Source organism: Ovis canadensis, chromosome 1 (assembly GCF_042477335.2).
Source record: "Ovis canadensis isolate MfBH-ARS-UI-01 breed Bighorn chromosome 1, ARS-UI_OviCan_v2, whole genome shotgun sequence".
Classification (NCBI taxonomy): Eukaryota; Metazoa; Chordata; class Mammalia; order Artiodactyla; family Bovidae; genus Ovis; species Ovis canadensis.
The window spans coordinates 231,640,844-231,655,597 of NC_091245.1; positions in this window are offsets into that span (position 1 = coordinate 231,640,844).

A 14,754-nucleotide genomic window follows, 5' to 3' on the forward strand; every position below is an offset into this window, starting at 1 on the left:
CAATATCGCAATAATCCAAGTATATACCCCAACCAGTAATGCTGAAGAAGCTCAAGTTGAATGTTTCTGTGAAGATCTACAAGATCTTCTAGAACTAACACACACAAAAAGATGTTCTCTTCATCACAGGGGACTGGAATGCAAAAGTAGGAAGTCAAGAGATATCTGAAGTAACAGGCAAATTTGGCCTTGGAGTACAAAATGAAGCAGGGCAAAGGCTAACAGAGTTTTGCAAGAGAACAATGGGTCATAGCAAACACCCTCTTCGAACAACACAATAGAAGATTCTACACATGGACATCAGTAGATGGACAATACCAAAATAAGACTGATTATATTTTTTGCAGCCAAACATGGAGAAGTTGTATACAGTCAGCAAAAACGAAACCTGGAGCTGACTGTGGATCAGATCATGAACTCCTTATTGCAAAATTCAGACTTAAATTGAAAGAAGTAGGGAAAACCACCAGACCATTCAGGTATCACATAAATCAAATCCCTTACAATCATACAGTGGAAATGACAAATAGATTCAAGGGATTAGATCTGATAGAGTGCCTGAAGAACTATGGACAGAGGTTCATTACACTGTACAGGAGGCAGTGATCAAGACCACCCCCAGGAAAAGAAATGCAAAAAGGCAGAATGGTTGTCTGAGGAGGCCTTAAAAATAGCTGAGAAAAGAAGAGAAGCTAAAGGCAAAGGAGAAAAGGAAAGATATATCCATTTTAATTCAGAGTTCCAAAGAACAGCAAGGAGAGATGAAAAAGCCTTCCTCAGTGATCAGTGCAAAGAAATACAGGAAAAGAATAGAATGGGAAGGACTAGAGATGTCTTCAAGAAAATCAGAGATACAAAGAGAACATTTCACACTAAGATGAACACAATTAAGGACAGAAATGGTATGGACCTAATAGAAGCAGAAGATATTAAAAAGAGGTGGCAAGAATACACAGAAGAACTATACAAAATATATCTTCATAACCCAGATAACCATGATGGTGTGATCACTCACCAAGAGCCAGACATCCTGGAATGTGAAGTCAAGTGGGCCTTAGGATGCATCACTATGAACAAAGCTAACTGAGGTGATGGAATTCCAGCTGACCTATTTCAAATCTTAAAAGATGATGCTGTGAAAGTGCTCCACTAAATATGCCAGCAAATCTGGAAAACTTAGCAGTGGCCACAGGACTGGAAAAGGTCAGTTTTCATTCCAATCCCAAAGAAAGGCAATGCCAAAGAATGCTCAAACTACTGCACAATTGTATTCATCTCACATGCTAGCAAAGTAATGCTCAAAATTCTCCAAGCCAGGCTTCAACAATATGTGAACCATAAAATTCCAGATGTTCAAGCTGGATTTGGAAAAGGCAGAGGAATCAGAGATTAAATTGCCAACATCTGTTGGATCAGTGAAAAAGCAAGAGAGTTCCAGAAGAACATCTACTTCTGCTTTATTGACTATGCCAAAGCCTTTGGCTGTGTGGATCACAACAAACTGTGGAAAATCCTTAAAGAGATGGGAATACCAGACCACCTGACCTTCCTCTTGAGAAATCTGCATGCAAGTCAAGAAGCAACAGTTAGAACCCAACATGGAACAACAGACTGGTTCCAAATTGGGAAAGGCGTACGTCAAGGCTGTATGTTGTCACCCTGCTTATTTAACTTCTATGCAGAGTACATCATGTGAAATTCCAGGCTGAATGAAGCACAAGCCAGAATAAAGATTTCCAGGAGAAATATCAATAACTTCAGATATGCAGATGACACCACCCTTATGGCATAAAGCAAAGAAGAACTAAAGAGCCTCTTGATGAAAGTGAAAGAGGAGAGTGGAAAAAGTTGGCTTAAAACTCAACATTCAGAAAACTAAGATCATGGCATGTGGTCCCATCACTTCATGGTAAATACATGGGGAAACAATGGCAACAGTGACAGACTTTATTGGTGGGGGGAGGCTCTAAAATCACCACAGATGGTGACTGCAGCCATGAAATTAAAAGATGCTTGCTCCTTGGGAAAAACGCTATGACAAACCTAGTTCAGTTCAGTCGCTCAGTCGTGTCCGACTCTTTGTGACCCCATGAATCACAGCACACCAGGCCTCCCTGTTCATCACCAACTCCAGGAGTTCACTCAGACTCACGTCCATCGAGTCCATGATGCCATCCAGCCATCTCATCCTCGGTTGTCCCCTTCTCCTCCTGCCCCCAATCCCTCCCAGCATCAGAGTCTTTTCCAATGAGTCAGCTCTTCACATGAGGTGGCCAAAGTACTGGAATTTCAGCTTCAGCATCATTCCTTCCAAAGAAATCCCAGGGCTGATCTCCTTCAGAATGGACTGGTTGGATCTCCTTGCAGTCCAAGGGACTCTCAAGAGTCTTCTCCAACACCACAGTTCAAAAGCATCAATTCTTTGGTTCTCAGCCTTATTCACAGTCCAACTCTCACATCCATACATGACCACAGAAAAAACCATAGCCTTGACTAGACTGCATATTAAAAAGCAGAGACATTACTTTGCCAACAAAGGCCCATCTAATCAGATCTATGGTTTTTCCAGTAGTCACGTATGGCTGTGAGAGCTGAACTATAAAGAAAGCTGAGTGCTGAAGAATTGATGCTTTTGAACTGCAGTGTTGGAGAAGATTCTTGAGAGTCCCTTGGACTGCAAGGAGATCCAACCAGTCCATCCTAAGGAAATCAGTCCTGAATATTCATTGAAAGGACTGACACTGAAGCAGAAGCTCCAATACTTGGCCACCTGATACCAAGAGCTAACTCATTGGAAAAGACCCTGATGCTGGGAAAGACTGAAAGCAGGAGGAGAAGGGGATGATAGAGGATGAGATAGTTGGATGGCATCACCGACTCGATGGACATGAGTTTGAGTAAGGTCCAGTGATAGACAGGGAAGCCTGGTATGCTGCTGTCCATGGGATTGCAAAGAGTTGGACATGACTAAGAAACTTTCACTTTCATGTCTGTGTTGCTATCCAGCCATTCCAACTTCTGTCACCCCCTTTTCCTCCAACCCTCAATCTTTCCCAGCACTGGGGCTTTTTCCAATGGGTTGGCTCTTTGCATTAGGTGGCCAATGTATTGGAGCTACAGCTTCAGCATCAGTCCTTCCAATGAATATTCAGGGTTGATTTCCTTTAGGATGGACTGGTTTGATCTCCTTGCATTTCAAGGGACTCTCAAGATCCTTCTCCAACACCAAAGTTCAAAACATCAATTCTTTGGTGCTCAGCTTTCTTAATAGTCCAACTCTGACATCATACATGACCACTGGAAAAACCATGGCTTTGACTACAGGTACCTTTTCTGGCAAAGGAATGTCTCTGCTTTTTAATATGCTGTCTAGGTTTCTCATGGAGCTTCCAATGAACAAGCATCTTTTAATTTCATCACTATGCTCATCTATAATTTTCCTCATCACTACGCTCACCTACAATTTCTTAAATGATAATTTTACCTATTGTCACTATTTACCAGTTTGTATTCATGCTGTGTCCTAGTAAATTTTTCTGCAGGGTTACAACTGGAAAGGAAAGAAACAACAAAAGCAGATAAAATTCACCTTAGCTCTGTTGAAGAAATCAAACCAGAAAAATACTATATTTGATCTTTTTTGTGAACATCCTTTTATAGGTGGCATTGCTTTTGTCCTTCGATCAAAAATAGAGATCAAATTAAAATATTTTCAGAAATTGTGGGATGACTCAGTTAGTTAAGGAGGACATCACTGTTGATGTATAGATAATACAATTATCTCAAGACAAGGACATAAACCTCCGAACCAGATGGCCTCAAAATTGAATTTCTCAAGAAATTCAGAAACTTATTACAGGAACCATGTTGTACTCAAAAATAGAGACTATACATTTTTTTTTTAACCAAAGCATAATCTCTCAGAAATGTCTAAGTGATTGAGTTCTTTGCAAATTGAATCACCATAGACTAAGGCCTCTGCATCCCCATTTCCTATGATAACAATGTAAAACTTCCTAGAAGGGGAGAAGAAATTAGTATAATTTTTATAAGGCACAGTACACCATATGTTTTTGAGTGCAGCCTGAATGCAAGTACATAGAATTCTGGGAGGGGATTAGAGGGTCATGTGGTATGAGAGACCCAGGAAGCAAGAAGCAGGAATAATAAAAAAGAAACTCCTTCCAAGACTTCAAAGGAAGCAGTTCTTGTGTCTCTTCCCCACCTCCCCTTAGCATCACCTTCCCGTCCCCGTATGGACCCCTGTTCCAATCCCATCCCTCAGTCTCATGTATAGCTTTGGTTTTTATAAGAACTTGTTCTCTCTGGCTCCCCAGTCGGGCCATCCTTGTGCTCAAGGTTAATGTTAACAAAGATAGAAGAGCCATATGTTGATCCCCCGCCCTGGTATTGGCAGCCACAGAATGAGGCTTAAACGGTTAATCATCACAGTGCTTAAATAGCCCCACACACATTTGGCCTTGGAGTGTCATTCACAGCAGTAGAAAAAGAATACACTCAATCCAGAAATGCATGAATTTTAAGTTCAGGGCTTAGTATTTATGTACCTTGAGGATGGTGAAGAATTCTGATCTGCAATGTCTTTTTAGATTTCTGAGTAATTCTGGGAATATGTTTCTTTCATCTAAGCCAGGACTGTCACTCCAGGACTAGTAGGCTTCCTTACCTGACAGGAGCAGGAGATATGACAAAGAAATGACTTGCAGGGGCCCTGCAGTGAGGGGTCTGCAGATCCTGCCATGATGGCACCTCATCTCAACCTAAGGTAGGGCATGCTGCCCTGGCTCCACTCACACCTCCAGAAATGGAATACTAAGCAGACCATGCTGCTTTTCTCATAGTTAACAAGACACCCACATAGACTAAGCCCTCAAGACTAGAACTGCTGAAAGCTGAGACTGCATTTGTTTTTGGCCGACTAATATGAAGTCCTTAACATTTGTTTTAAAATGAATAAATTATCCAAATAAGTGAAAATATTTCACATGTTTAGAAAGATTTCAGAGAGGGTGGGCCGTTCTCTAAATTGAGACAATCTGCTTCTTGTATCCATCTCCCTTTAGCATCAACCTGCTATAAGGGGATGACTTAGATGAAGGATCATATTTTAATAATGTTAGCTATTATATTATTATTAAATGAATGTTAATTAATGTAAATTAAAGGTGGGCACACAAAATAATACACATTTTTAAGAAGATATGCAAACAAAAATTTGCACATTAAACAAGGTAAAGTGGTTGTCTATAAGTAAGGAGGAGAAAGAAGGAGGGCACAGGGATGAAAGAAAATTATCCATTTAGTAACTTAGTAAATAAGTACTAGTGGTATTAAGCACTAAGTACTGTTGTGCTTAGTCATTCAGTCATGTCCTATTCTTTGCGACCCCATGGACCATAGCCCACCAGGCTCCTCTGTCCATGGGGTTTCTCCAGGTAAGAAGACTGGAGTGGGTTGCCATGCCCTGCTCCAGGGGATCTTCCCAACCCAGGGATCAAACCCAGGTCGCTTGCATCATGGGCCGATTCTGTACCATCTGAGCCACCAGAGAAATCCATTAATACATTCAAGTGAATCATATATATGAGGGGAAAAAAGTGCCTGCACTGGAGGATGGAACAGGTAGTCTGGGAAAGCAAGATAGATGGCCAATGATGAGTGTTCCTAAGGAGGACCCTGCACGCCATCCACACCCAGGCATGATTGGGAGAGAGGAGGAAATAATGGTAAGGCAACAGGTACAGCTCAGGGAGGAGCAAGCCTTGGAGAAAGGCTCCCCTGCCTTTCAGTGTTGGTGAATAGTAAGCAAAGTCTACAGACAACCCACCACAGGTTCACAGCCTCTGAGCAAGACCTAAGGAGCAGAAGACCTTTGTTCCTTGTGGTAAAGAGCCCAGAAGAAATGGCACTGAAAGTAAGCAGACCTGAGTGAGGCTTGTTGTAAGAAAAAGGACACCACAGAGTTGCCAGAGGAGGCTGATGCTCAGAGCTCAGCTGGGAGCTCAGACATCTCAGCAGCTGCTGATAGAAGAGATGATGCCTGGGGACCAGATGGGATGATGGACTGTTCAGCAGATGCCAGCCTGGACAAATGACACCCAGGGATCTAAAGCTTCTCCTACATTCCACAGAAATCCTGACTCCACAATGTTTCTGGGGATTTAGAAACAGTCTTTGTAAAAGGAGGGTGATGGAAGAAAATCTTGAACTGACTGAGACAACAAAGGAATATATGTATCATGATTGACTGAGCTTTTCCTAGTAGGAAACACTAGGCAGCATGGGACCATGAACTAGAAGTTAAGTAATTCAGTTGGTGGACTGAGAATTCATTCCCTCTACAACAATAACCAAATTTCTCTTGTGAATGACACGAGTCAACTTCTTCATATGAGAAACCTTGGAAAATGATCACAAGTGATTTTCACTCGTCAGTAGTAGATTCTGAAAAGTTTAAAGCAAACTCATATACTAACAGACATGAGGGGAGATGTGGTAATGGATGGAAAAGACACACAGTTTGTAGTTAGAAGGCTAGAGGTGGATCCAATCTCTTGCTCAGTGACCTTGGGAAAGTTGTTTAAATTCTCCCTTGCCTTTATTTCCTCATTTATGAAGTGGAAATGATAAAAATAATGCCTATGTCACAAAGCTTCCATGAGGATAAAATGATATAATATATGCAAAAGTGCTCTGTAAACTATAAAAAACACATAACTCTTGTTCATCATCATTTTATCACCATCTATGAATAATAAGCAGCCTTATAGAAAGTATTTATATAGATTTTCAACATCTAATATATTCATAGGAAAGCATTTATGCACTGGAAAAATCTGACTTATCCGCTCTGTTTTGGTCTCCTTTAAAGAATGATGCTATCCAAAATCAATTATTAAATAGATGAGCAAAATGAATGTTCAATGACTAAAATAAATTAGGGATAAGATTAAAAATTTAAGTCTAACTTTAGAATCTCGAAGTTACATACATTGTTTTCTTTGTGATCAATAGCTCTTGCCAGCTTTTAAAATAGTGAAATATTTACTCTATCAAAATCTTTCTAGAATATTAAGAGCAGTCACCCAAAGTCATAGGAAATTTATACTAACCTTCTGGCTGGAATTCTAAATATCATCTATGAATAATAGTTCACATTCAATCAAATTTCAAAATATGGCAATGACAAACTGAGCTGAAAATTACTTCTTTTTATTTATTCTGTATCATCTAAGCATCATATAGGTACAAAATGACCTTGAAAATGAAAGTGCAGTGATTTTTTTTAAGGAAGTAAACTCAGAATTTGATGAAGAGGTAAATCATTATACTTTTGATAGAGTAAGTTCATATATTTTCTTTTTTTTTTTTTTTGCTACTGAATTGTACAGTTTCTTTTTTTTTAATTTTTATTTTTACTTTATTTTACTTTACAGTGCTGTTTGGTTTTGCCATACATTGACATGAATCTGCCACGGGTGTACATGAGTTCCCAATCCATATATTTTCTTTTTAAATATATTTGTTAGGAACTGATCCTAACAAGATTATGACATACCTACAAGACATCTAGGAAGAGATGTTAAGTCTAGAAGTGAAAATTGGGTTCTCATCCTTCTGTTTGGGACTTGGGAGTCATATGTATATGGATATGGATTTGATACCTTGAGATGGATGAGAAATCCTGTGGCAGTCTTTGGGGTAACTGCTTTAATAAACAAATATAAACACTTCACACAATGCAGCAGAGATTTTTCCCTCGGTGCTCTTCCAACCTTTGGCACTCCCTATTACATCATTTTCTAATAAGGTGCTTGTCTCCTCCCCTAACCTGAATATGCGAAGATGCAGAGCAAAGGCCCTTTCCTGTTGTCTCTGTGCCTCAATGAATGTTGGGTACTTCCATGTAAATACATGTCACTAGGCTACATTAAAGATGCTTCAAAAGACAACTCCACAGTTTTTCTTCACATGGGATATTTGCAAACAAAGCGCTCAATAAGGGATTAATCTCCAAAATATGCAAACAGCTCATGCAGCTCAATATAAAAAAACAATCAAAAAATGGATGGAGGATCTAGACATCTCTCCAAAGAAGACATACAGATGGCCAAGAGGTACATGAAAAGATGCTCAACATCACTGATTATCAGAGAGATGCAGATCAAAACTACAATGAAGTATCATCTCACACCAGTCAGGATGGCCATCATCAAAAAATCTACAAATAATAAATGCTGGAAGGAGTATAGAAAAAAGGGAACCTTCCTACATTGTTGGTGGGAATGTAAATTGGTACAGCCACTATGGAGAATGGAATGGAGCTTGCTTTAAAAAACTAAAAATAGAATTACCATATGACCTAGCAACCCTACTCCTGGGCATATATCTGGAGGAAACCATAATTCAAAAAGATACATGTACATCAATGTTCACTGAAGCACTATTTATAACAGCCAAGACATGCAAGCAACCTAAATGCCCATCAATGGAGGAATGGATAAACATGATGTGGTATATATATATACATACATACACATACACACACACACACACACACACACACAGAGGATTATTACTCAGCCATAAAAAAGAACGAAATAATGCTATTTGCAGCAACATGGATGGACCTAGAGACTGTCATACTTACTGACATCTGGTAACTTTCTCCATCTGGTATCTTTCTCTACCAGACAGAGAAAGATAAATATCATATGATACCACTTACATAAGGAATCTAAAATAATGGTACAAATGAACCTATTTACAAAACAGAAATAGAGCCACAGATATGTGATTATGTGGTTACCAAGGGGGAAGGAGGGATGGGATAAATTAGGAGATGGGGATTGACATAGACACTCCACTATATACAAAATAGATAACTAATAACCTACTGTATAGCACAGGAAACTCTACTCAATACTCTGTAATAATCTATATGGGAACAGAATATAAAAAATAGTGCACATATGTACACGTATAACTAATTCACTTTGCTTTACAGCAGAAACTAATACAACATTGTAAATCAACTACACTCCAATAAAAATTAATTTTAAAAAAGATACTTGAAAAAGATGTAAATGAAAAGGCAACCCACAGAATGGGAGAAAATATTTTCAAATTGTATGTATGATAAAGAATTAGCATCTAGAATAAAGAATCTCTAAAACTCAACAACAAAACCAATTTGTTTTTTAAATGAATGAAAGACTTAAATAAATGTTTCTCTAAAGAAAATACACAAATGGCCAACAAGGATATGAAAAGATGCTCAATATTACTAATCACTAGGACAATGCAAATTAAAACCACAATGAGATTCTACCTCACCCCCATTAGGATGGCTAAATATATATATATATTTTTTTAAGTATTGGCCAAGATGTGGAAAATTCAAATATTGGTACATTGCTGGTGGTACTATAAATTGGTGCAGCAACTATGAAAAAGAGTACGGTGGTTCCTCAAAAATGTAAATATAGAACTATCATATGATCCAACAATTTCCTTTCTGGGTATATACGAAAAAGAACTGAAAGTAGGCACTCAATCAGACATTTGTACACTCATGTTCACAGCAGCCAAATTATTCTTAATAGCCATAAGTGAAAGCAATCGAGTGTCCATCAACAGATGAATAAGCAAACTGTAGCATATACACACAACAGAGTATTATTCACACTTGAAAAAGAAGTTCTGACTCATGCTGAAATGGAACAGGGTCCTAGGGTCCTCCTCTGCCACCATGGCCTCAACCTGCCTTCTGTCTATGGAAAAACTTTAGCCAAAGAATAAGTTTAATCAGAGAAGTGAGAAAATGCAAAAACGAAGGAAAACAGTCCAACAAGACTAAAAAATTATAGTTTAGTCACTAGGTATAGTCAGGGGTGATAGATAATATTCTGAGCCATTTCCTCTGAGCTGTCTTGTAGATACTGAAACCCCTATCAGGTGGAAGAAGTTAGCTACATGATGCCCAGACTGTAGCCATGACATAAGCTGCCACACTTCTGAGATCTGGCCTCAAAGAAATGGGAACAAACCAACACTGGAACTGAAGAGTAACCACACTTAGAACAAGAGGACACTGATTAGATCACCCCATAATGAACTTTGAGATGACTATCAGAGCTGCCTGTACCGTTTATGCATGTAACCCCCCTCCCTTCTCCTATAAAAGCTCTTACCCCCTGATTGTCACTGGAGGGATGAGGAGGGAGTCAGCCTTTGGACAGAAACCCCCTTTCACGCCCCACCACATTCCACCCCAATTGCTGACATCCAAAATAAAGCAAATTTTCCTTTCCACCAACCTTTCTTCTTTACTAACTTTTGAGCAGTGAACAGCCGGACCCCAATTTCAGGAACAGTGCTACAACATGAATGAACCTCGAAGCCACTATTCTAAGAGAAATAAGCCAGTCACAAAAAGTCAAATATCGTATGATTCCATTTACATGAGACCACAAGGTATCTTTGTCAGTTTGGACTACTATAACAAAATAGCATAGATTTAGTGGCTTATAAACAACACATATTTATTTCTCATAGCTCTGGAGGCTGGGAAGTCCAAGATGAAGGCACTGGCAGATTTGGCATTGATAAGATCCCATTTCCTGCTTCATAAACAGCCATCTTTTCACTGTATCGTCACAAGTCTCCTTCTCTGGGGTCTCTGTTATAAGGGCACCAATCCTATTCATGCAGGCTCCATCTTGTGATCTAATCACCACACAAAGGCCCCAGAGCCAAATACCATCACAATGAAGATTAGGGTTCAACCTATGGATTTGGGATGGAAAAGGAAATGGCAACCCACTCCAGTACTCTTGCCTGGAAAATTCCATGGATGGGGAAACCTGGTAGGCTACAGTCCATGGGGTTGCAAAGAGTCAGACATGACTCTGCGACTTCACTTTCTTTCTTTCTATAGTTCCTTTTAGAGAAGGAAATGGCAACCCACTCCAGTGTTCTTGCCTGGAGAATCCCATGGATGGAGGGGCCTCGTGGGCTGCAATCTATGGAGTTGCAAAGAGTCGGACACAACTAAACAACTAATACACACACACATGGATTTGGGAGGGAATTTGAATTTAGTCTATAGCACTATGATTGTCAAATTCAAAGGAACAGAGAGTAAAATGATAGTTGCCTGAGGCTGAGGGGAGGGGGTTTGGTAAGCATTTGTTTAGTAAGTATGGAGTTTTGGAAGATGAACAAGTTCTGGAGATAGATGGTCATTATGGTTCACAACAACGTGAATTCACTTAACGCCACTGAACTGTAGCTACAAGCTTAAAATTATAATTCTTATGTCATGAATATTTTTGCACTGTACAAAAAGAAAAATGCAAAGATACTTGAAAATGTCCTTAAGTAAATTTAAACATTCTTTCACAATCTTGTGTACAAGTTAATTTTTTCTTACCTAATCTTTTCTTCATAGTTTAAGCAAAGGTAAAATTCTACATAACCTTTTTAAGGAAAAGGCCCATATACAGGCTGATGTATTTTAGAGTTTAGGAGGAAACTCTTTCAACAGAAAAGCCTTCCTCCTAACAGGAAGATTTGTTTCATATTGACTCTACTCCCAAATACTTTACTTCTAAAAATTGCAAATTACCTTAAAAATTCCAAGTTAAGGGGCTATGCTCATGGCTAGTAAACAGTAAGCACTTACAAAGAGTCGACCAATCCCAAGATTCTTAATCCTCCCCTAGTTCCCTCTACTATTTCAGTGTTTAGTACATACCTGTTTCTCAATAAATAACTGTAGAATTAATTATATCAATTAATAAATGGAGTGTTTACTATGTGCTAAATGAATAGCTTTCAAAAGCTTACACCACCCACATAATTATCACCACTCGGGCCCTTCTCAAGAGATCTGGATTATATTTCCAACTATTGCTGGATACTTCAGCTCAGATGTTTTGCAGGGGGAGAGAAAGACAGGGCAAATGGTAAATTAGGAAGGGGTAAAAGCAAATAATAGAAAAAAGTATCTTGTGTTAGCTCTGTAGGGTCACAAATTTCATGTTGCTATGAACAAATCCATAAGCTTTTTTGTCCTTCAGAAAACCAAATGGAAAGTGTTCAAGATTTTTTTCTTTAGAAAAGAAGGAAAGGCTGTAAATGAAAAGATAAAACACGCCAACAGTGATTATTTGGTAGGACATAGTGGATTAATGAGTGTGTCTTTATTTGCCTTTTTACAGTAAGTATTCATTACACTTACAATTTTTTTATTGGTCCTCAGAAGCATATATATACATCATCATTTGTCCTCACAAGGCCTTTATCTCTTGTCTGATCATTTTTTTCCTCTTTTATTCCCATTTCTTTCTTGTAGAAAACCATGGTGCTGTGTAGTAAAATGTGTGATACTAATTTTAAATGTATTTTTAATTACATAAATAGTATTGTGATAGTTCTTTCATTTCATTTTTACTTTTTTTATTCAGAACTATATTAAGATCTAGCTGTAAAGTGTGCAAACTTGGCCTGTTGTTTCTAACAGCTTCCAGTATTCCCATTTATCACTTTCATAATTTAAAAAATTACTTTAAAATGACTTTTAAAAGCCTTTTTTTTCCTTTGGCAGTAGCTAAGATGGCAGAGGAATAGGACGGGGAGACCACTTTCCCCCACAAATTCATCAAAAGAACATTTGAACGCTGAGCAAATTCCACAAAACAACTTCTGAATTCTGGCAGAGGACATCAGGCACCCAGAAAGGCAGCCTATTGTCTTCAAAAGGAGGTAGGACAAAACATAAAAGATAAAGAGAGAGGCAAAAGAGGTAGGAACAGAGATGGGTCCTAGGAAGGGTGTCTTTTTTTTAAATATAAATTTATTTATTTTAATTGGAGGCTAATTACTTTACAATATTGTATTGGTTTTCCATCAACATGAATCCGCCACAGGTGTACACTTGTTCCCCATCCTGAACCCCCCCTCCCACTTCCCTCCCCATACCATCCCTCTGGGTCATTCTAGTGCACCAGCCCCCCAAAAAAGAGAGAAGTTTCCAAACACCAGGAAACATTCCCACCAGCGAGTCTGTGGCAAGCCTTGGAACCTCAGATGGCAACATAACCAGAAGGAAAAATAAATAAATAATTAAACCCCACAGATTACGTGCCTAAGGGCAACTCCCAGCAGAGAAGCAGCCCAGACGCTCACAGCTGCCACTAGCAAGCCGGGGCTGGACAGGGAGGTGCGGGCTGCATTGCTTACGGTAAGGACCGGGCCTGAATGCTCCAAAGGAAATCTGAGGGAACTAACTAGAGATAGCAACCCAGACTGTGGGATAGCTATCCTGTGAAGAACCCTAACCTAAGACACCACCAGGCCCGCTCACAAAACAAAGGACTGAGCAGAGCTAGCTGGCTGCAGAACGGCCCATCCCCTCGCTGAAGACAGACAGGCGAGAGCAGCCAGAGCTGGAAGGGGGCAATCGCAGCCCCAGAGAGGCATCATCTACCAAACTCCAAGCAGGCTCCGTAGCTAACCAAGACCTCTTGGGATTCCGGATGGTAGACATCCACCGGGAGGATCACTGCCAGAGATCAGCTCTCCAGAAGAGACACATGGCACACCTGAGAAGGCGTGCAGGTTGTACACCCAGAAAACCTAGCGGCAGGAAGTGGGGAGGCAATAAGTTGCAGCCTTCAACTGGGGGCGACCGCGCTCGCCAAGCACCTGGTCACCTGAGCTGCTCAGACCTGGGAAGGACACAAAACGCAGGCCCAATCAAGTCTGTGCCTTTGTGGAGTACCCAAGAACTGAACCTGAGCGGCTTAGACCTGGGAAGTGCATGCAATCCAGGGCCCGCCTCAGACTGTTCCCAGCAGAGCAACCTAGAGCCTGAGCAGTGTAGACAGGGAAAGCACACAAGCCATGAGCAGGGGCAAACCCAGTGTGACCGAGGCTGCGAGCACTCCTTACACATGCCAGTGATATTTGTTGGCAGTGTTCCTCCCTCCCTACAGCACAACTGAACAAGTAAACCTAAAAAGGTGGCCACCACTGCCCCCTTGTGTCAGGGCGGAAATTAGACACTGAAGAGACCAGCAAACAGAAGAAGTTAAATAAACAGAGAGAACCGCTTTGGAAGTGACAGGTGCTATATATTAAACCCTTCAGTTAGGGACAGGGGAGCCTCGTGGGCTGCCGTCTCTGGGGTCGCACAGAGTTGGACACGACTAAAGCGACTTAGCAGCAGCAGCAGCACCACCAACTACATAGGAAGGGGCCTATAGACCTTGAAAAGTGTAAGCCAGATCAAGGAACTATCTGAAAATGAACTGACCCCACACAGTCCACAACACCAGAGAAAGTCCTAGATATACTTTTACTATTATCATTTGTTAAATTTTTAAAATTAATTTTTTTTATTTTTAAAGTCCTCTATTACTCCTTTAATTTTCATTTTTATAACCTACTATTACTTTGCAAAGAAAAGACCCTATTTTTAAAACAAACCATATATATATTTTATAATTTTTATGACTTTGTTTTATTCTTTAATATTATATTTTTGAGAATCTAACCTCCATTCTAGATTTTTAATCTTTGCTTTTTGATGTTTGTTATCAATTTTATACCTTTAAGAACCCAGTCTTCAGTACCCATTTTTACTCTAGAGCGAGATTACTGGCTGGAATGCTCTCTCCCACTTTGGACTCTCCTTTTCCTCTACCAGGTCACCTCTATCTCCTCCCT